The 23,400-nt window shown below is 35.2% G+C and overlaps 1 long non-coding RNA gene across 1 annotated transcript in view; it reads right to left on the minus strand.

The window, feature by feature from the left end:
- Window positions 1–1,991: 1,991 nt before the first annotated feature.
- The window catches only part of LOC120605561 (uncharacterized), a 47,595-nt gene continuing 26,186 nt past the window's right edge, over window positions 1,992–23,400 (minus strand). Inside the window, exons 2-4 of the long non-coding RNA XR_005653653.1 lie at window positions 7,081–7,280; window positions 4,894–5,039; window positions 1,992–3,330 (exon numbers count right to left, since the gene is read on the minus strand). This is a non-coding gene — a long non-coding RNA (uncharacterized LOC120605561). The remainder of the gene's footprint in view (window positions 3,331–4,893; window positions 5,040–7,080; window positions 7,281–23,400) is intronic.

The raw sequence follows: 23,400 nt of genomic DNA on the forward strand, positions 1-23,400 counted from the left end.
CTCTGTGTAACTCTTTCCTCCCAGTACTGTGCCTCACAAATTCTAGATTCCTTGACCTTCTGAGCTCTGGTCTCTCAACTCTGCAAGATTGCTAGTTTCTGTTTGGGTTACCCCTCCCTGTACTGTAGCCCAGAAATTTTCTTGAGGCATAAAGTGCTCATCTCCTTCGCATTCAGAAATTTTGTACATATAAATATTGATACCTGCTGGTAAACATAAATTATTTTTTAAATTACAATAAATAGTATGTTTGAAGTTCAAAGGCATAGAAGTTTTTTGGGGGGGTTGTTTTTGTTTTGTGTTGTTTTTGTTTTGTTTTGTTTTGGTGAAGACAGATGAAAGAGTATGGGGGATAAGGATTCTTGTGAGAATTTCTGCCATAATATTGGAAACTCTCAGATCATTTTCTGAAACTTGGTTTCTTAGTTTTCTGATCAATTAGATTCACAAATAAGTGTTAACTTGCTTCAGTCACTAGATTAAGTAATGGGAAAAAAACATTAATAAGGTACTTTTCCTGAAGTATATAGAGCAATGAATACTAACTTTCTCCCACTGATGGGGAAATTATGGCACAGAGAGTTAAAAGACTTGTAAAAAGTCACCCAGCCAATTAATCGTTAAGAGTCAGGAACAATCCCAGTCATTAATCTTTATCTCAGGGTTTAAAATACTTACTGGCTATAATCCACACACAAAATTGTTTCAGAATATGTTATTTTACTGGAAGACTTGTTTTCATTCAAAAAAAAAAAATTCCGGATTTTTTTATCTTCTTGACGTCAATGATTCTCTGCATCTAAAATTCATCTTTCAAGAGTATGACACATAGTTTTGAATTGCTAGTATACCCAATATCTTAATTGTTATTGTAAGGTTTTTAAGTTACTCAAACCTTCCTAGGTCTCTCAATACTGTGAGAAAAGGAAATGTTAGCCTTAATATCTAAATTTCACAGGGTTACCTCTGAGACCTATTACAGGATCTCAGACCACCACTGAGGTGCCTCCAAGTATTCTGAGAGTCCCAGGAGGCGTCTCACATGTATCAGCATCAGACTGTATCTGAGTACAGGACAAAAAACAGATACCACCTTGTTCTCCTGTTCCTATCTGTCCTATGATTTTGAGTGAAATAATAGCACTACCATCTCTCCAAATTTACTTCATACACACACACATGCACACACACTTCTTATTGTGTATTAACTCATGAAAATAGCCCTCTTGGGAGGAGAAGATCTTTACATTCACTTTAATTGAACACTCTGCTACAAATACTTTAAATCAATGGCTTAAAGCCTATCCCTTTCACCTAGTATAATCCCATTAGTGACAGAGTTTCACTATGGAATCAATTCTCAAGTAGGCAAGCATATTTTTTGAAACCCAACACCCAATTTAAACCTTCTTAGAGATTCTGATATTTCTTCTACTTCACTCTCCATCCCCAACATTGAGAATAGCTGCTCTAAATGAATGTCATGACTAAGGACTAAACCCAAAATACAGTCTATTGCAGGGAAAAGCAATTAGAAGCAATCAGGAGGGAGACATACTTGGATTTATAGCAATGAGAGACAGAATCCAGCACAAACTAAAAGATTCAGGCTTAGTAAAAATGTCACTCCCATCTAGTCAAACCTTAATGACTCTGGAAAGATTAGATTGAGTTAATTATTTTTAAAATAGTCAAATTATAAATTATTTTACAATGAAGTAACATATAGATTATGTCACTTATTAAATGATTAAAAGAAGTTTGTTTTGGAAATACAATAACTTTCTTCCTTGTGAGTCAGGATTTGCCTAGAAATCTGACTACCATAATTAATAATTTTTAAAAGTAATTGGAATATTTTAATCATTATAAGTTTTCTAAATATCTATCTGTGATTATAAATATTTTAAATTTTTCATTATGTTTGAATTTCATACATCACGTATTTTCAGGCTGATCCAATCAATGTTTTTAAACGCAGATGCCTTTAATCAACTTAAAGTCTTAGAATAACATTTGATTGTCCTTCAGAAATAAACTACATATGTACTAATCTTTAATTTTCAAATATGCAAATAGGTAAATTTATTTCATGAATTACTAGTAATCTGTCTTTAATTGTAATATATATTCATGAAAAATATGTTAAGGCATTCTTAAATAAATGCCCTTTCTATCCAACCCTTTAAATATAATTTTACTGAAATTCCTATAGTAGATCAGGTAATTTCTAGTGTCCTATTATAACATTTGATCTTACCATTTATATTATTTATGTAAATAAAGGCAATGATTGGTATTCACAATGGCCACTCTGTTTAGTAAACCAGAAATGGACATATTCCATGTGAACTTACTTTATTGCTGTAAAAGAGCAATGCTTCCATATACTATGAATAACCAGTTTACTTGATTTTTTAAAAAATACAGAATTGGTCACCACTAATTAAAGAAGCTATATTCCCATAGGCTTCAGATCATTAAAAAAAATATATTTCATATATATATTCCCTGGGATTTTTTAACTATTCAATCCTGGAAGTATTCAGTATGCCTACCCAGTGCCTAAAGACTGCTGCTCAAAGTTAGACTTTATAGAAGAATGTGCTGCACATCAAATGACTGAGAGTGTAAACAGACTTAGGAAGGGCAGATACACAGAATCTAGAGGCAACACAATAGGCCAACCTTCTCATCAACCTCTCTCCCTCCCTTTTTTTCACCATGTAAAGTCCAGACAAGTAAAAGCATTATCAGAAGAAATATTAAATGAAAACTGACCCTCAGTAATTGTGGATTTTCAGTGCCTAGTGGCCCACCCATCCCTTCTCATGCTTCAAAGAACAAAGGGGAAGGGATACAGAATAGAGGAGCAAGGAAGAAATAAAAAGAGAAGTTATTTACCAGCCCTTTGAGATCTGGTTACCAGCCTGAAAAACAAGAACAGATGTATTTGCATGATTATAAAATAAAATGCCTTTCAAATAACTTAATCTTCGGGAATATTATAGTGTATACATTTGTTTTTAATTCCACAGGGACAGGCAACAGACTGTGGGATCCTTTGTTTACCCCTGGGTATAGGGACAGAAGATTCTTAGATACATCTCTGAATTCATGCTAGTGAAAAACACGTGTGGGAACCAAGAGGATTACAGTATTATCCTGCCATTGTTTTCTGCACTACATCCACTTCAGTCTTCAGGAAAATGAAAACAGAAACAGGCCCAGGAGATTATAAACAGGCTGTTGCCGATGAAGTCTGCTCTTCCCATGTTGATGCAGCCCAGGACGCAGGTTTGTTTCTTCAGGTTCTATCAAAAACCCTCTCTGAATGTGAAAAGAATTAGTGGAGGTGAAATCACCCAAAAGGCAATTACTGTCTTTTTCCCCCCAAGGAGTAGATTTCAGCCAAGCAGACATAAAAAATATAAAGTTTCTGTCATAGCTGAAGAGTTCAAAGCCAAGAGGCAAAGCACATGGGCTTTGGAAATGTTCGTGGTTAGTGGTAGGTAATAAAGAATATAAACGCAGCAGCTCAGACTAAATATAAATTTAGAGGAAAAGGGAAGAACGGTGTATGCTGCTCCCCCATGCTGTGCTTCCCTGGGACGGACACAGACTTCATTTTCCATTTGGCACAGAAAAAGCCTGGACCCACCCCAGCTGGATCGTTCAAAGAGCCTTCAAAGTGTTGTGTCCACGGGGCCCACTTTTGCTCTGAACTGGATGACCCTGGGCCAGCTGTCAAAAGGCTGAGCTTCATCGGGTAGCACCAGGCCATCGGGGTTAGATATAAAAGAAAGCTGACTGGCTCATAGGGTTACAATAACGTCAGGCAAGGTCAGCTCACTTTTTCCATTCCAAGCCAGGGCTGGCCTGTAATGATGATACGGTAATATTAATAACAACAGGGACAACCAATACCTTTCAGGGAATGGTTTCAAAATGCTTTCCAAGGAAAGGCCGGTTATTAATTCCCCAAATGACAGATAAGAAAACTCAAGTAGAGAAAAGAAAAATGATTAGACTCAGAGCACACATGTGAGTCAGGATACAGATGACAGAAAGCACCAAAGCCGCCTTCCCAGATCAGGTTCTGGTCCTCAGAGTATTATTTGACTCCACTGGAGCCTACCTCCGCAACACATTGCTCCGTGCTCTGGAGCTACGGAGACTGGTGAACCCCTCTGCATTCAATGTATTGTTTTAAAGCCTTCCTGACCCATTAACTTACTTCATCATTTAAACAGGTTATCAGGAGGGAGGGGGAAAAGGAGGGGGGAAAAATTAAACAAATAAAACGAAAATAAATAAATAAATACTAAAAATACAAAAATAAATAGATATAGTAGTCATCTTTACTATTTCTGTTGTTCTTTTTTATTTAACATATATTAAGAATCTGCTGCATACGCAAAATAAGAACCAAACAAAATGCAGAATTATATGGACAGAAATGTTTACTTCTAACAGCACAAGAACGTTTTTTAATATTTCCATATAGACATGCTCATCCCTAAGGCGTACTTTCTCAGTTTCCCTTGAGTAAGTAATTCAAACAATAACTAAAATTACATTTGCTCGTGACTTATTTAAAATAAAATCAAGCTTCCAAACTTTTCTCTCAAATTTGTCAGATATTATTACTCTTCTCCATTTATAGTCTGCAATGATTTGGGAATCACAAAAATCTCTGGGCCTTCTTTTTAAACAAACAGTCGATACACACTGACTAAACACTTACTAATGTTATTAAAGAGGCAGTATAACCTTGTGAATAGGATTAGGGGCTTTAGGGCAAATGTCCACTCTTTTTAAACTATGAGACCTTGGCCCTTAACTTCCCCACCCAGCTTTCTCTGTAAAATGGGAATGAGAAGAGTCACTTACCTCCTATGGCTGTTGAGAGGATGAATGAGCCAACATATGCAGAGGGCTTGCAATGGTACCTACTGCATAGTAAGCAACTACATACATGTTAGTACACAACAGAGCTTTCATTTTATAGTAGAAAAGTTCTATGCAATGATTCCTGCCTGTAGGGAACAATAACAAAATAAATGGAAAACAAAGTATGCATTTGGCATAGTGTTTGGCTGAATGACAATACGTATGGAAGACAGCTAAACGGAATAGTAGTTTTAGTAATCAAGGAAGACTTCCTGAAGGAAAAGAATAAGGTTTTCATCAAAATAGGAAAAAATATTCCCTTTACTTTCTTTGTCATTCATAGTCTTCTCTTACATTTATATACCCATTAGAGTAGTATTTCTGTAGTGAAAGGCTGCATTCAGAAATAATTAAACCTGTCTAGCAATAGGAAAAATACCACAAAACAATTAAGAGACAATCCAAAGGTTGTAACTGATAAAAGATGGTTCCTAGATCTCAGGTAGCTCCTATATTTTAGGATAAGGATGATGGTAACAAAGAAATAGAATCTGCTTTCTTATGACTGCACCTTAAAATAACCTGGTGTTCTGCTTTATTAACTAATGCCCAATTCAGCCTATTGAATTCTTATCTAAGGTCTCCTTTTCATTCATCAAGTGTTTTTTTTCATACAACCTTTGAAGCATTGCTTGTTGAAGTGTTCAAATTTGGAACTAAATAAGATACATTCTTTGTCCTCAAAGTGCACCTAAACCAGTATATTTTAATTAATATGTTAATTTATCTAATCATAAATTTCAATCTAATACTTTTTAAAGTTAAAAAATTCAAAAAGTGGGGAGATTAATAATATAATCATAAATTTATCACATAAGGATAATCACTCTGCATACTTCTTTCTGGTCTTTTTCACAGGACAAATAAAAAATGCACATGCAAATAATTATGACTTTACCGCACGTGCAGTTTTTAAATAAGCCTTTTTCATCTACATCATAAAACATTTTTCAAGCCATTAAAATTTTCTCTAAATGCATCATTTTTAATGTTGTATAATATTCCATTATCTAAATGGTCTATGATATAATCCTATTAACATTATCTAAAGCTGAAAGTAAACCTTTGACTAACTGAAGACATTGTAAATAGCTGTATATCCACAGAAATGATGTGCTGGATGAAAGGAATTAATCTTCTGAAAAACACACCACCTTTATAAAGCCAGTTGCCATGACCTGCAGAGCATGGGCTATGTTAAAATAAAGCAGCCCTCAGAGGTAACTAGGACCTCTCGCACACTCCATGCCTCCTTCTGCTACATTTCCATTCTGCAGCCTTTTCTCCCAAAGCTGGAGAGCTTTACTGGTCAGGCAGCTTTCCCATCTTCTGGACTTCTGGCAGAGAGAAGACCAGATACAAGTGAGCAGCTGGGAAAAGCGAACTAAATTAGAACTAAAGTTCTCTTAATAATTTCACAACTTCTTTAACATAAACTAGTTAAAAATATAAGCAATACACAGTGTGACTGCTGGTTGTATACAATATCTTAACTTATGTAACTCAAGGCATTCCTATTTGTTTGCTTTTAGAATCACTTCCTTTCAGGGATGTGGAATTAAGTGGTTATACAAAATCAACTGTCAAACTGGGCACTGCAGTCACATTTCCACGCCTAAGAAGGCAGGCACATTTCTAAAAAGAAGGAATATGAGAAACTTTCTCTACAACTAATAAAACTAACATGAGTTTAAATTCAATAAAATTTCACAGCAGCATAGTTTGTGTACCTCTCATAAGAAAGCAAGTGGTCATGCTGTCTTCATATGGCATTTTCATTTCTAGACCATAGTCATAAGGTGATCTGAACTTCTTCACATTTGAAAAATTAAATTTTATTGAGACATATTAACTATGTATTTTATTTTTAGAAAAAGGGGGAGCTTTGCATTATTTTTTCCCTAAATATCCAGTGTCTCACTATAAATAAACCACACTACACAGAATCTAAAGCCTCCTGAAAGGTTACTCATAGCCAAATATCCATTTTACGATTTTCTAATTGGCTTCCATTGGAAAATCAAATGAAGATTGCAGAAGAAAATTATAAAGAAATAATAAAGTTACAAATAAGAATTTCCTCATATCAGATTTCTACTGCCATAATAATGCTAAAAAAAGAATTACCCCAAAACTCAGTGGCTGAAAACAATATGCATCTGTTTTGCTTGTACGTCTCTAGGTAGGCGACCTTGGTGGCTCAGCTGGGCTTAGCTGGATGGTTCTGGCTAGAGTTCACCCAGCTGTTGCTGATGAGGATGACATCCGCCAGGACAGCTGGGACAATTTGGCTTTCCTTCCCACGTCTCGTCTCACCTTCCAGCAGGCTAGCCCAGGCATGTTTTCATGGCAATTTCAGAGGAACAAGAGGCAAGCAGAAACACAAGAGATTTTTTCAGCCTGTGTTTGTGCCACCTTTGCTAACTGACACTTTCTTAGCCAAAGCAAGTTGCGAGTCTAGCTCAGACTCTACCCCTTTAGTGAGAAAAGCTGCAAAGTCATATGACCAAAGGTGTAGTAACAGAAAAGAGTGAAGAATTAAAATCATTAATGCAACCTGTACTATCACAACCATATATTTTTAAAGGACAATGACAACAATAATAAAATAAAATGGGATAATTCAAATTTTTGAGAGGTAATTCAGTTTAATACTCTAAAGTACTATACAAAAATGAAAATATGACCTTAAATTAATAGAGTAAAACAGATGTTGAAAAATCAAGAGGCTTTCTTCAAAACCTTTCCTCATACCCTATGGCAGGACTGCATACTTCTTGATTTCTTAGCCCCTTTTGCCTAATGGCTGATGGAAGAGGCTTATATTTAGAAAAGTTGATATAAATAAAGTAAGAAAGAAGAAAACAAAATAAAACAGAACTAGTAATTTTAGCTTAATTATAACCCTTAACAAGCCATAAAGGTACATTTTATCTCTGGATGAAAAATGAAAATTTTCCAAAGCCCACCAGTCAGATTGAGTAGAACTGAGATTCAGATACAGGACCTTATGAGGATGTATGGCATGATGACTTTAGTAATGAACGATATAGTATTGTATACTGTATTTGAAAGTCATTAGGAGAATAGACCTTAAAAGTTCTCATCACAAGGAAAAAAATGTGTAATTATGTGTGGTGATAGATTACTAAACCTATATATTGATTATTTTGCAGTGTATATATATGTGTGTGTGTGTATATATATCTCAAACCTAAAACTGACACAGCATTATATCTCAATTTAAAAAAGAAAAAAGAAAGAAAGAAAGAAAGAAAGAAAGAAAGAAAAGAAAGAAAGAAAGAAAGAAAGAAAGAAAGAAAGAAAGAAAGAAAGAAAGAAAGAAAGAAAGAGAAATATGGGATTAACAAAAGCATATATTGTTTCCATGTTACATCAGAAACAAGTACTTGAAATTGAAAACTGTTTCTTCTGCCTAAAATACTTTTCCCTTCCTCACCACCTAGTTAACTCTTCACTTTCTTGAATTTCTTCAGTTCAAAGTTCACTTATCTGGAGAAACCATCTTGATCACCCTTCTCATACTCCTTTCTTTGAGTCACGTACTTCTACCAATAGTGATCATGGTTTCATATTTGTTCATAAAAATTTTTGATTGCATCTTTCTCTCTCATGAGACTGTCAAATTCATGGAGGCAGAGACCTTTTCTGGTTTCATTTGGTTCTATCTTTGGACCCAATATAGTTGCTGGCATATAATATCTCCCAGTATATAGCCAATAAATGAAGTAATAGAAAAAAATAAATAAATGTGAAAGCATGGTTATTGGAAAGATGTAATAGTCTTATGGATAAGAGAGAACATACATGGCTGATGAAACCTAAAAAGGTCTTCGAAGTGAAGTTTTAGGTAATATACTTCTAAATGAAGAAACTAAATCTAATATGCACCTTTTAATGTTCCTATGTTGAAGGTTAAATATATGTATGCATTGACACACGGAAACAACTATATTTTATGTTTTTATTAGTGAGAACCAGAGAAAGTCAATGTGAGAAATTTTTCAAATAAATGCAGTTCCTCTCATAGAATAAGACCCTTTTTCCCCCAGCGTTTTCAATAGGAGAGAAGAATGAAAAGATGAATATATATTTCATATCTGATTCATAGTCAGCTAAAGCAAAATTGAAAGCTTCACTGAGATACTTTGCAAGTATCTAATATTTTCTGGAGACAATTTAGAATTGCATGCATTCTCTCCTCACCACTTACTTGCTGGTGTTACAGTCACTTCTGTAAGGGACAGGACTCACCTATTGCCACCTTGATTGCCAGGGAATTTTATTTTTTCTGGCTGCAAACCAAAAACATAAAAGGGCTACTTTTCCCTATCCCAAAAGAATGTACCTAAGATTGGGATATTTTAGTGAAATTGATAATAGAATTGGAAATTGCTTCAGGAAGGAAACTTCAGTGCCTGCCTGTCATGGCTACACATGGAATGACATGTACTCCATAGTATCGAAGGCCCCGATAAATACTTTATGTACAGGGACATGCACAGAATACATCTTGGCTATATTCAGCCCAGAGAAGTTGACTGACCATCACCCCTATAAAATTCTCAGAATATCAGAATTTATGATACTAGATCAAATGCTACAATTCTCAACACAAATGGAAAAGAAAGGCTTTTCTATGGTAGACCCAGAAGCATCATGATTAAAATTTTAAGACCAGACTGCAGAAGTACAGTCAACACAAAAGCAAAACTGAGCTGAGGCATAAGGGTAGCCACATCATTTGCTTCAATTTATCTTGGCTGCAACATTGCCACCTTAACTTATTGAATCATTGCTTTTCATTAGGGTAAATTTACATGTGCTTCTGTATAATTCATATAAGAAAAAAAGGTCGAGATGGACTTTTTTCTTTCATGTGTACTTAGAATTATCCAAAAAATATATAGTTTTAAAGAAGACACAATGCTTAATATCTGGTAAATACTGAAGTAATGATTCAATTTGAACTTGGAAAATGAGTGAAAGAAAGAGATAGAGAAAAGGGGAAGGAAGGACAAAAGGGGAAGAAGGAGGAAAATTTTTTTTAAAAAAGGAAAATGAAGGAGAAAGAAGGGAAGAAAAAGAAAAATCTGTATATATGATACTTGTACATTTCCTACAATAAACACTGTTGTCGCAGCAAAAAAATCTTACTGGTATTATCTTCTATTGGCAAACTCCACTGGAATGTATCCTTTGTCCAAAATATTGTATATCACTTAAATTTTGATATAAACGTTACAATATTTTGATAAAATATTTTCACGACCCGATCCTACTTTAATTTATTCAACCACTCTGAATAACACAGACTTGTGATAGGTTTTGAATTTAGAAATTACCAATATTTGATTTGTGAGCTCAAGAAATTGAAGTTAAAGAAGACACATACATAAACATTTGTATTAAAAGACTAATATCGCAAAACAAATAAGATATTATTGTGGCACAAGAGAAGAAATTATCAAGTCCCTTGGGAAAAGAATGGGGAAAAACAGATGTGAATTTTTCACAGAAGAGATGATGTTTGACCTAGGTCCTAAAGAATCACTAGAAATTGAAAAGACAGATGACAGAGGGAAAGCATTAGGAAGCTGAGGAAATAAATGCAAAAGCATGACCACCTGAAGTAGCAAGTTGCACCCAGGGACCTATGATGGAAGCAGTGTTGGAACACAGAAGAAAATGAAAGATGAGTTGGGTGAGTAGACAAAGACCAAGTCATAGAAGACATTGGATGGCATGCATGAATGATATTGATTTATTTTGTAGACAGTGAATTTGAAGCATAGAAATAAAATAATGCTTTTTTTTTTTTTTAACTTAACTACCAACAATGTGGAAGACAGACCTGGAGAAACCACAGGGAGAAAGATCAATGAGAAAATCCTTGAAATAGTCCACAAGAGAAACATGATGAAAACTTGAAATAGGGCATAGTGCTGGAATGGGAGAAGAGTTGACAGATTGAGAGATGTTAAGTAAGGAGAACTTATAATATCTAGTGACCAGATGGGCATGAGAGATTAGGTATTGGCAGAAAGAAAGATGTTTGTAATTATGTCCAGATTTTTGACATATATACATATATATATATATATATATATATATATATATATATATATATATATATATATATATATATGCAAAAGCAACCTAGGGAGAAAGACAATAATTTTGCTTTTAAATGTGTCAAATTTTCCTATGGGATATCTTGTTAGTAATTAAAAGCAGGAGCCAAAAAAAAAAGTGTAGAAAAGAAGCCTGACTGGAGAGGTCGATTTGAAGTCATCAGCATCCAGGATCCAATGAGCACTGAAAAGTCACCTGGGGGGCGGGGGGGGGACACATGAAATTGAAAAGAGAGAGCAGCTAAGTGTAAACCAAGGAAATGCCGACAGTTAATGGATAAATAAAGGAAGAAGAGATTAAGAATATGAGAAAGAGCAACTGAGATGTAAAAGGGAATCAGGAAAATTGAGTACAAGAAAGACTTCTATGGAAAGGTAGTAGTCACTAATAAAGCCACGGAATTTACATGGTTAGCTTTATGTACTACAGATATTGTTTTGTAGTTTTGAATTATTATTTACAAACTGAATTAAAGGCTACTTCAGAATCTAAGCTGTTGTTCGTTATACTAACCATTCCCTCTTGGTTAAATTGAAGTAAACACTTTGAGGAACAGTTTCTTATTCATGTTTCTATACCTAGCAGTACCTGCCACAGAACAAAACACATAGAAAATAACTACATAATATTTGAATACAATTATTGCTTAAGAAAGTAAACAATAGATTCTCATATTTTAGTAAACTTGCATCTTCATTCTGACAATGAATGTGTTTTTTGAATTATATAAAATTTTAATATGTAAATGTCCCTGTGGGGTGAGGGGAGAAGGAGAGAAAGAAAAGGAGGAAAAAAAATTCCAGGTTTGAAGACACTAATTCACTCATTCTGTGTGAATCATATTCTACCATATCTAGCAGGAAAAAGTACTCTGACAGGTCTGGGCAAGTTGAATTTGCTTAGCTTCCTCTCATCTAATAACTTGCTTCAACTAATCTATATTTTTGCCCTTTCAAGTCTGCCTCCAACCCTTATCAGTTTTAGTTGCACATCCAGTCTCCAGTTTGCTTCTTTGGCAGAGCGAGATGCTAAACTTGGCATTTATGCATTTTTTTATTCACTCAAAATAATAAAAAAGGTAATTTCGCTTACAATTTGTGTCGTGTGAAAATAAAAACCAATCGCATTGGTCATCAGTCTTGCTAAGTTTGGTAGAGATGAGTTTCAGTGTTATTAGATGTTATTACATCAAAATGTTGTTTGTTCAAGTCTATATCCCTCAACCTGTGGCAAGTTAAGACTTAACTAATATTATGGACACTTAGGCCAAGTTAATATCATAAAAAGTTAAACCACAGGGTGGTCAGTTCTAGGCCTCTCTGGTATTCCAAAATGAAATACAAGAACCATTTACAAACTGCATTATCTCCATCCCCTATCCTCAATAAAGTTTATCATATACAAAGTTGAAATGCACCCTCCATCAAAGTGACTGTGGGAATCAAGGGAGATGAAATAGGTTAAAGTGTTTATAAATTGTAATGCACTATAAAATGTCATTCAGGGCTGGTTTGCCCAACTCCGTCATATTTCTAAATACAGCTCAGTATAGAACAAGTGCATGGGGCTAAGAAAGGACAAGCCCCAGGAACTAAACCTACAAATAGATTGAGGCAAACTAAGGGGATAAACAGAGAAGCAGACACTCAGAGGACCAAAGGGGCATGATCACCAATAGGTGGGAATTTAGACAAGCAGTTACTGATAAGAAGTCAAGTAGGGATAGGAGTTTCTGACAGGCACAGTCCTATGGAGACTCATAAACATCCTAGTCAGAATAAATTCTCAGTACCCCTTGAAAGCAATCTCTTTAAATCTCTTTTAAACTTCTATTTAGAGGCTGGAAGAAACTAATTTTCTATTAACACAACTATTTAATCTTCAAAATAAAGAAATCATTGCATGCACCTAATGTAAAATAACATTTTACTAGAAATTGTCCTAGACTATAACTCTGTGCAATAGACAAATATTCGAAAGTCCATAAAATGGCTTTAAAATATTAAAAATAAATCACTTATTCATGACAAATTATAGCAAGCCAAGCATTGTTTGGTTTTGGAATTTTACTTGATACCAGGTGCCATTTGAAAGGCTGGTCTCAGGGCAGGTAAGATTACCACTTGCGACCCTTAGCTGAGCATTGAAAAATTATTTGAGGAAGTCAAGTCTGGATAAATGAAAAAGTTTCAAAATTTTCCATTAGAGATTGTTGTTCTAATCACATTTTAGTTGTTATATAAAAGTCCCATGTGACAATTTCAGTTTACTGTCATCATATTTCTGAATACTTCACTGTTGCTTAGCTCCACTTAGAGATCACTGCCTCATCCAGTAGCCTATCAAGCCTGAACTTCAGTCCAACTCAACTATTAAAAGGGTAGAGATAGGAAATCTAGATCTCAGAGTAACAGTTCCCAGAAATGCACATGAGTGGCCTTTGGTGTTGAAGAAAACTGTTACCAGATGTAGCCAACACACCCTAAATGACTCTCGCCAATGAGCCATGCCCTCGTATAATTCTCTCTCCTTGTATTCTAGCAGAACCTGTGTCTTACTTCTAACCAAAGAATATGGCAAAGGCGACAGGATATCATTCCCATAATTATGTTACATTACATAAGACTCTGTATAAACAGATTGGAACTAGAAACTTCCCCTTGCTGGCTTTGAAGTCAGCAGTCACATTGAGAGAGCGTCTAGGGAGGGTCACGTGGCAAAGAACTAGAGATGACTTCTAGAAGCTGAGAATAGCTCTCAACCAATATAGCCAATAAGAAAACTATGATCGGAGCCCTATAGCTGCAAAGAGATGAAATCTGCCAACAATATGGAAGAGCCAAGAAGTGGATCTTTCCCCAGTTCTGAAGAGAACACAGGCCTGACTGGTACCTAGATTGCAACTTGGTAAGACCCTGAAGTAAAGATCCTAGACTTTTGACCTCCCAAAAGTGCAAGATAAAAATCTGAGATAATAAATGTATATTATTTCAAGCAGTTAAGTTTGCAGAACCTTGTTACACAGCATAGAGAATACAGTAGGAGTTAGTTTCAACTAATCGTCGGCACTTTATTCATTGGTAGGACTGTAGAACACTCCAGAGCAACAAAGGTCCAAGGTCTAAATAAAAGGAACTCAATAATTGGCATTATGCCAAAACACTAATGTAGGCAAATGTATGTGTGTTTTGGGGGGTGTCTGTGCTTAGAGGTTGAGACAGACATATTATGATAAGAACTCAGCCCAAGGTGAGAGTTCGAAAGCAACCAGGGTGGAGGCGTTAGAGGCTGGGGTGGGCTGAGTCTGCAAATGGAGGAATTACCATAGTCAAGGCTGAAAACTGAGCAGGGTATTTCTATCCATTTTTTGAGGTGGACCGAAGAGAGTCTCCAGTCCAAAATAACTTTGAGTGGCTGAAATCTTACCAGCAGCTATACATTCCTGGTGTAAAGTATGACCCTTGATATTCATTAATTATAACACTATGGAATAAAATAATTACTGGATTAATTTCCTTAATGAGAGCTCCGATTAGCTGGTGATAACGGACTACCTGACAAAATTTGGGATAGGACCCACTAAAAATAAAAAGACATAGCAAACACAAATTTTAACTAATTCATAAATTTGGTAGTGGATTTCTTTTCCCTAAAACAAGCATGATTTGGGGACTCAGACTTGGATTAAAACCTTAGTTTCTGTCTTTAATAATTTTCTGATTTAGGCAAACTACTGAAGTTCTCTAAGTCTCAGTCTACTCATTTGGAAAATAAGGTTAGTAATAACTACTTTTCCTGATTGTCATAGAACAAATGAGGTGACACAATGAGACAATGCAATTTAAATTGTCTCCACTATAGTACAAAATATAAGCTGAATTCTAATATACCTTTAATAACATAGAGAGTTAAATTTTTGTTTCGGAAACAGCCTGGATGAATTTGAATCCTGGCTCAGTGATTCATTATCTCTGTGACCTTTTGCTAGTTCCTTAATCCTCAGAGTATCTATTTCCTCATCTAACAGGGATGAAAATAATACATATTTCACTGTATTAGGCAAATATCAAATAAGACAATATACATAAAGTACTCTAATTTTTCCTTAAATAGTAAGTTGCTGCATTGCCTGATTAAGATTGGTCAGCGTTGGCACTAGCTAGCATTTTGCAGTTGGGTATAACAACTCCCAATGTGTCCTTTCATCTTTACTTCCATTGATTGCTCTTGATACTTCTAATAAGAAGGATTAATGGTCAGTAGTATCATTGTTCATACAACTCTGTTAATAGAACTAGAATTTTTAGGCAAAGTTTTTCATAAGTGTTTGTTGTGTTGAATTAAATCCACATTTGCAAACTGATGAAAATTTATGGGGTGCAGACCATGAGTTTCCTCCCTGTAATGCTGCTCAGCCTCAATCATATCTTCACTACCAATGCGTGAGAATATACTTTTCAATGGAGGAAGTGATACCTTTTAGGCTAATAGAACGGTTTGTTTAGTGCAGAATGTTAGCTTTGGTATCAGCCTAAATCAAATCAGCACCAAATACAGTGGGCACCACTGCATTCTCGGAAATTATGCTACAAGCCTTTCTAGCTCCATTTGCGTCCCTCCGTATCACTGCACACAAAGCACATTAGAAGGTCAAGATATTTATACTCCAAAAAGTGATGTATGTCAGATCAATGTAATAATAATTTAGCAATACAGGATGAATTTAGAAAATTTTTCATGGAAGTGAATGTGAATTTAGTAGGCCAAGAAGGTTACATCGGAAAATGACACTTAAATTGATTTGGAAGGTCCTAGAAGACTTGTGGAAAACAAGCTGGTATTTGAGCAGCTAGAGTCATTGCTTACAGATCTTTAAAAGTGATACTTTTATCTCCTGGCCTCTACTGAACATTATAACTGAAATGTCCCACAAATACTGAGATGTCTACTCTTTAAAGATCTATTCTTGACAACACTTTCTTGGATCACATAAAGATCTGTACATTAGCATTATCAGGTAGACAGTTTCTATATGATTTTGTTTTAAAGGTCCAGAAATTTCCAGCACTAACAGTCCATTGTCCAGTGTCAGTGTTAACATTTTAATTATTTATTAGAGCCTAGGTACTATTGTAAGCCTTTACAGATACCAACTCATTTAATCTTCATATAATCATCCTGTGGGGTAGCTATTATTTTCGTTATCATCATCATCATCATCATTTTACATTGAGGAAACTGGAGCACAGAGATATTAAATAACTTGTCCAGGGTGATACGGCCAATTAGCAATAAAGCCAGTATCAAATCAAGTCGCATGTCTCCAAATTCACGATCTTAACTATTAGGCTATTACCTACTCTCTACCCATAAATATCACCAGACTGGGAGCTTAAGGAACTAAGTCTGAATCTCAACTTCATCACTAATTAGCTATGTGAAAAATTTATAACTTTACTACTTCCTTATTTTAGGAATACCAATACCCATATCATGAGGTTAGGAGGATGATACAGAAATATAGAAAGTCTCTGTACAGTGGCTAACTCACAATAGGTGTTCAACGAATATTATTTTTATCTAAATTTAATTCCTTTGGGTTTTTCATTAAGATTGTTATTAGCCTACAAACGAATTATTGGGGTCTGTGAAGCTTTTATATTAATCCCATTAATACCTGAGCATAATTTAATCTATTAACTCTAGCCAAGAACAAAATGTTGAGAGGAACTGAAAACAAAGACAAGCTTATTTGGGTGGACCTCGTGTACAAAGTCAATTTGAGGACACTGGGCACTGTTGAACAGGGCAGGCCTGGGCTGGTGACTTGTGGAGCTGTTTGGGCAGCCAGAGGTCACTGTGAGCTAAAGGTGGATGACAAGAGAGAAGAGGTGCCAAGGAGATCACATAAAGGCCTGAACCCATTTTACCTAGGGCAGGAGCTTCTTTAATGTCTGCAATCTATGCAATGGCCCAGTGCCACATTCGAGTTGGAAGTACTCAGCTCGTATTGTGGGAGCAGTAGGATTGCCACAAATGATTTCTCTTGTTTCCTCTCAAAGAGATTAATGATAATGATTTATTTGAACATTTTGAGTACTCTAATTTTCCATATTGGCACATAAAGGAAATGTCAGAGAGCGATGCTCAAACACGGGCACTTCCATCTGAGCTGTGGGTGTGCTCAGCAGCTCAGCCTGAGGAGAAAGAGCTGAATCATCTCTCTTGGCACTGAGCACAGAGGACTCTACAGTGGACAGAAAGAACTCTGTAGGCACACAGAGCACAGGTCCAGGCCCCTGTGTTTCATAGTGGATATGTCAGGCATTTCCACATGGTGATAAATGAAAGTGTAATCAAGGCACCTCAGGTCACAGATTTTTCCTGTAAGACTCCATCAGAAAGTGGCAAACCTCAGTGCATGGCCTTAGCCATTACACACTGAGCCTCATATCGAACCAGTACATTACATCACCATTTCTTATGAGAAAAGCAAAAGCTTTTTTAAACATCACTCAGTGCTTTCATCCAGGGCCAGAACTGTGTCACATGACCCCCAAACCCTGCTACTAGAAAGGCTTGAAGAGTATCTTTTCTCATAACTACAGTGGAAATAAATAGTAGAGACAGAGCTGGAAATGAACACTGTGCAAGCTAACTCACACAGTCTGCACAGGTAGGTATGATTATAATCCCCATCATATAACTAAGAAAACTGAATCTTGAAGAGATTAAACAACTTGCATAAGGTCTCACGGCTCAGAAGTGGTGAGGCAGGATTTGAATTACAGCACTCTCTATGTCTTAGCACTATACTCTGCTGCATCTCTAAACTAGGTCTTCCAGTAATTCTCTCTCAGAACATCCTGTAACTTTAAATCATTATTTACAATGATGTGTTTATTTCGGGTAATCATTTGTTTAATATCTGCCTGCCCATTTAAATAGTAATCTCTGTGAGTGCCAAAACAGTTTTTGTTTTATTTACCCCTGCATATGCAGCAATGTGTGTATTTTCTCACATATAGCCAGTCAATTAATGAATGAATGAATTCAAATAACATGCAATTTGATGCTAACCCAATATTAATCGAGGACTTGGGGAGCTCAGAGCAGAAGAGTAAGCGTGAACTTAATAAAGGGTAGAGAAGACTGCAAAACCGGGCTTGGAGGGATGGATTTGGATTTTAACAACTGGAAGTGAGACAATGAAGCCCAAGGTAAAAAGAGACAAGTGTGTTTGTAAAATAGAAAATTGACCACCATGATGAAGTTAGAGAATTGGAGTACTGAATAATTTATGGAGAGCCTTGAAAAAAGGGCAGAAATTTTAATATTAATAAAGAAATAGAGGTTTGGGGGAATATGATCGAAATCCTAACAGTGATCATTCTGGTAATTTTATTTAGATTTGATTGGAGACCTTTAGGAGCTGCTTCAGGAGCTTAAGCATCAGGGAACGGTGGAGAGACCACACTGGACCACAGCACTGGGAATGGAGAATGAAGATGAAGAAGCAATCTTGCCAAAGCAGTCACTAGTACAACTTGTGTCTATGAGGAATGATGTAGAGAGAATGCAGAGAATTAGATTTAAAGCAGTTCCAACCTTTTGAGAGAATACATTAAGAAAGAAAGAATATCCTGAGCCATGTGATTAATTCAGGCCAAGACTGTGAAAAGACTCTATGTGATTCTCTAGTTTCTGTCTTCCCCTGCCTCAGTGACCAGCAATGTCAACCTGGATCTCTGAATGACTGTGGAACAAAACTCCTCTCCCTCTCCCAAACCTACCCATGTAGGACATGTGATGTGAACAACAATAAATAAATAAATAAACCTTTATTGTGTTAAGTCACTGGGGGTTCAGATTTCATTTTTAACTGAAGCACACCCTAGCCTATCCTAACACAAGCAGAAGCTCATAGCTGCAACTAACATAGTTCTCAGTGAAAGGTGAAATTTAAGATACAAAGCACATAAAGGAGCAAAAAGGAATGTGCTAATTTTATGAATGGAGAGGATGATGTTGCCATTATGGTAAAGTCAGACTAATATTCTCCCATGAACAATGGGTTAACAATGGCCTCAAAAACTGTGATTCACCTTTAGTACTTCTTGTAAACATTGATAAGCCATCTTTTTTAGAAAGGAATTTAAAAGAAAAGTTAATTATTGATTTCTCATGTTAAATATTTATTAATAAAATAACTGTGAAATACTCCAAGTGAATATAAAATGCAATAATGCACAAATGACTTAAATACTAATTTAATAATGATAATTAACGTGAATATTTCTTTTGGTAACTGATACAAACTTCACGATTTGTCTTATCTTTATTTTATTTTTAGCATGTACTGTTAGCATTATGTCTTACCAGTGATCAGTAAATATTTGTTGATAAATGTATGACTAATTGCAAATATAAAAGATGGAAATGACTGAAATAATTAAATTAGTTAAAAATCTATTCAAAGAATTATGTATGATTTCATTTATCTAGGGAGCAAAGATCTAGAATATCTGTTTTCTAGTTTAAATTTAGCAAGAAAAGCGTGTACAGGACAAAGAAAATGACAAATTATTTTAAGTTAGGATATTAAGGTGGTTTTGTAATTTATGCAATCGTCTAGCAACTTTAACAATTATGATAAGAAAAAATATAATTTAATAAGATTGAATAATATTATAAAAGGAAAGATAAATTATGGGTAGTAGGTCTATAGATATTTATATTATTATATTAAATGATTTTGGTAATAGTACCTACTTTTGTGAGTAAAATAAAAAAATATAGAGAAGTATGTTTTCACAAAGGGTCAGAATAAAGTAGGAGGAGAGAAATCATCTAAATATCAGGAAGAATTTGCTGATAGTGGGAGATGTCAGACTGAGAAAGGGTGTAATCTGCAGAAATATAATATTAGACTGGACAAAGAATTAAAACATCCATCACTGAAACTCATCCTTTACCTACAAGGATGTAGAATAGCTAACATAATGAATAATAGCAATATACACTGCCTGGGTACTAGGTGAGACCAGTCAGGCAAGTATAAATATTTCTAATTAAATTACTCATGTGATGTAAGACCCAAGATTGACACAAATAGCAAAATTTCCATAAACCTAAAAAGCAAAACACATATTCTTAGGTTCATGTCTATTCTGTGCTTCCTACCCACATTTCTTTCTGTCATATAAAAATCAGATTTCCAACGAAGAAGCAAAACACTGAACATATTCATCTATTAAAATAGACTGTAATCTGAATTACAGAATATAATATGCAATGTGATTCATCGGTAATTTCTGTGGAAGATAGATAAAATAGGCTGTCCATTATGATAAGCTGTCCCACTCTTATTTACTTATTTCCTCAATTCTACAAATGTTTATTAAGTGCTTACTCTATGCTAGGCAATGTGCTAGAAACCAAGCGCTCTTTGCTTTCTTGGAGCATATAGTCTAGTAGTTGATGAAATAAGCACGAAACAATCTATTGCTAAATTGCAATCTTCTATTCATTGTCCATCCTCTAATTAAAGAGAGACATTTTTAAGTAAGAACAATGCCATATTTGACATTCTCAGAAACCAGCAGAGTGCATGACACATAGTAGAAATACGGGCGTGCAAAAACTGTCTGTGGGATAACTGAGTGAAAGGAAGAATGAAAGAGGGAAGCTTGGAAAGGGGAGACTATGGATGGTGAAGTTAAGTGATTCTGGTTAAAAGAGTATGTCCTCAAGTTAACAGAATGCCACCGTTTCATAGGTTAAAATTAGACCTTCAGAATCAAAACTTTAGAAAAATGATGTTTCCATCAAAATTTAACATATGCAGTTTTATAAAAATGACCTCTTTCCATCAAAGACCAAACATATACATACACTTTAACCTGAGGAAACCAGCTTCAGTCTGAAACTATCTCATATGGAGGAATCATGTAATATTTGTATACCTACCTAGTTCTTTCTACTTGTAAACAGTAATAATCTTTCCTAGTGGTGGGTATGTAGGATTAACTGAAACATGCAAAGCACTTCAGTTGAAAAACACTAATTTCTACATGAGCTCAATTGGTATATTCATTTTCCACTGAGGAATATGATGTAGATATTAATGATAGACTCAGGAGACAGTTAGACAGAGTGATTCTTGTAAAGAAACAGAATCTAACTTCCTCTCCAATATCCTGGAAATATTGGTCTTAAATGAACCTGTGGCTCCATAACCTAAGAAGGATAGAGAGAGTCCTCAGCCATTTCCTAGACTCAATCTCCTACCTCAGAGAATGTGGGACCTTGGCCAAGCTACCCAAAGCAGCTGCAAAGAGGTTTTTTGCTTCAAATCCACTAAAGTATAATTATAAACTCAACCATAAAATTTTATAAACTTTGACCTAAAACATTGATTTGGTATTTCTAAAATTACTCTATGATTTGTATTTACTACATTTCTAATGACATCTTCCTATGTATTGAACACGCAGTGCTAATTTGAGAACCACATCCTTATCCTGCACAAGAATCCAAAAGCTACTGCTGCCACAGAGGAATAAACAGCCTTTAGGAAATCAATGAATGAAGCCATAAAAGGTCATTTGATCTAGTCCTCTGCACTAAGCATGTTAATACTACTCCACCAGGATGAAATATTTTCTGGCAGAATCTAATTGATATTAAATATCAGTGTTGATATATTGATGAAAACAATAATAGCCTAAATTTATTGAGTGCGTACTATAAGCCAAATCCTGAGCACTTCTCACATTATCTCATTTAGTCCTCAAAACCCTCTTAAAATAGAGACACTTTTTAGCCTCCATTTTATTGATAAAGGAAATATAGTAGAGAAAAATCCCTGGGACTCAGCTAATTTAATCAGAAATTGGGTGATTAAAAGCATTTGTGGTAAGAGCGAAAAAAGCAGACTTGAAGAAGAATGGAAGAGGACAGAGCATAGCCCATGTGCTGCTACAGAAAGGATGCCAACATTAGCTTCTGAATGATCTACCACTAGATAGCCAATTCCAACACAGCATCAGAAAAAAATCTCTTTTTGCTCCTGCACCTCGTGTCATTTCCTCAGACTTCGGAGTTCTGGGAAGGAGCTGGGCTTAGGTCAAGTGTTTCTATATTAGTTGGCAGAAGCCAGGAAAAAAATAAATCTATTCAACATACTCATAACCACTTTTGACTTCCTTAATGGGAAATACAGTCTTCCTTTCTTAAAAAAAATTAAGATTTCCACCAACTTGCACAGTAAATGTCACAGAAATGACGCTGAACCGTGTACAGGTACAAAGATCGTTGCATTGTGCTCTTTAGTCCTTCCTATAAAAACAAACATCTCAAAATACCAATGGCATTTTTCAGAGAGCTAGAACAAATAATCCTAAAATTTATATGGAGCCTTAAAAAAACCCCAAATAGCCACGGCAATCTTGAGAAAGAAGAACAAAGTTGATATCACACTACCTGATATCAAACTATACTACAAGGCTACAGGAATCAAAACAGCATGGTACTGGCATAAAAACAGATACATTGATCAATGGAACAGAATAGAGAGCCCAGAAATGATTCCACACCTATACGCTCACTTAATATATGACAAAGGAGGTAAGAATATACAATGGAGTAAAGACAGTCTCTTCAATAAATGGTACTGGGAAAATTGGACAGATACATGCAAAAAAAAAAAAAATAGAAGAAGCTTTGCCACCTTCTTACACTATATACAAGAATAGACTCAAAATGGATTAAAGACTTAAAAGTAAGACCTGAAACCATAAAACTTCTAGAAGAAAACATAGGCAGTAATCTCTCTGATTACTAACAGGAATTTCTTTTCAGATATATCTCCTCGGTCAAGGAAAACAAAAGAAAAAATAAACAAATGCAACTACATCAAACTAAAAAGTTTTTGTACAGAAAAGAAACCATCAACAAAACAAAAAAATAACCAACTGATTGGGAGAAGATATTCGTTGATTATACATCTGATAAGAAGTTAATATCCACAATATATAAAGAACTTATACAACTCAACAACAACAACATAAAACAATCCAATTAAAAAATGGGCAGAAGACCTGAACAGGTACTTCTCCAAAGAGGAAATACAGATGGCTAATAGGCATATGAAAAGATGCTCAAAGTTGCTAACCATCAGAGAAATGCAAATTAAAACCACAATGAGATATGACCTCACACCTGTCAGAATGGCTATCATCAATAAATAAAAAAACAACAAGTGTTAGCGAGGATGCAGAGAAAAGAGAA

Source organism: Pteropus medius, unplaced genomic scaffold (assembly GCF_902729225.1).
Source record: "Pteropus medius unplaced genomic scaffold, Ma_sr-lr_union100, whole genome shotgun sequence".
NCBI classification, from domain to species: domain Eukaryota; kingdom Metazoa; phylum Chordata; class Mammalia; order Chiroptera; family Pteropodidae; genus Pteropus; species Pteropus medius.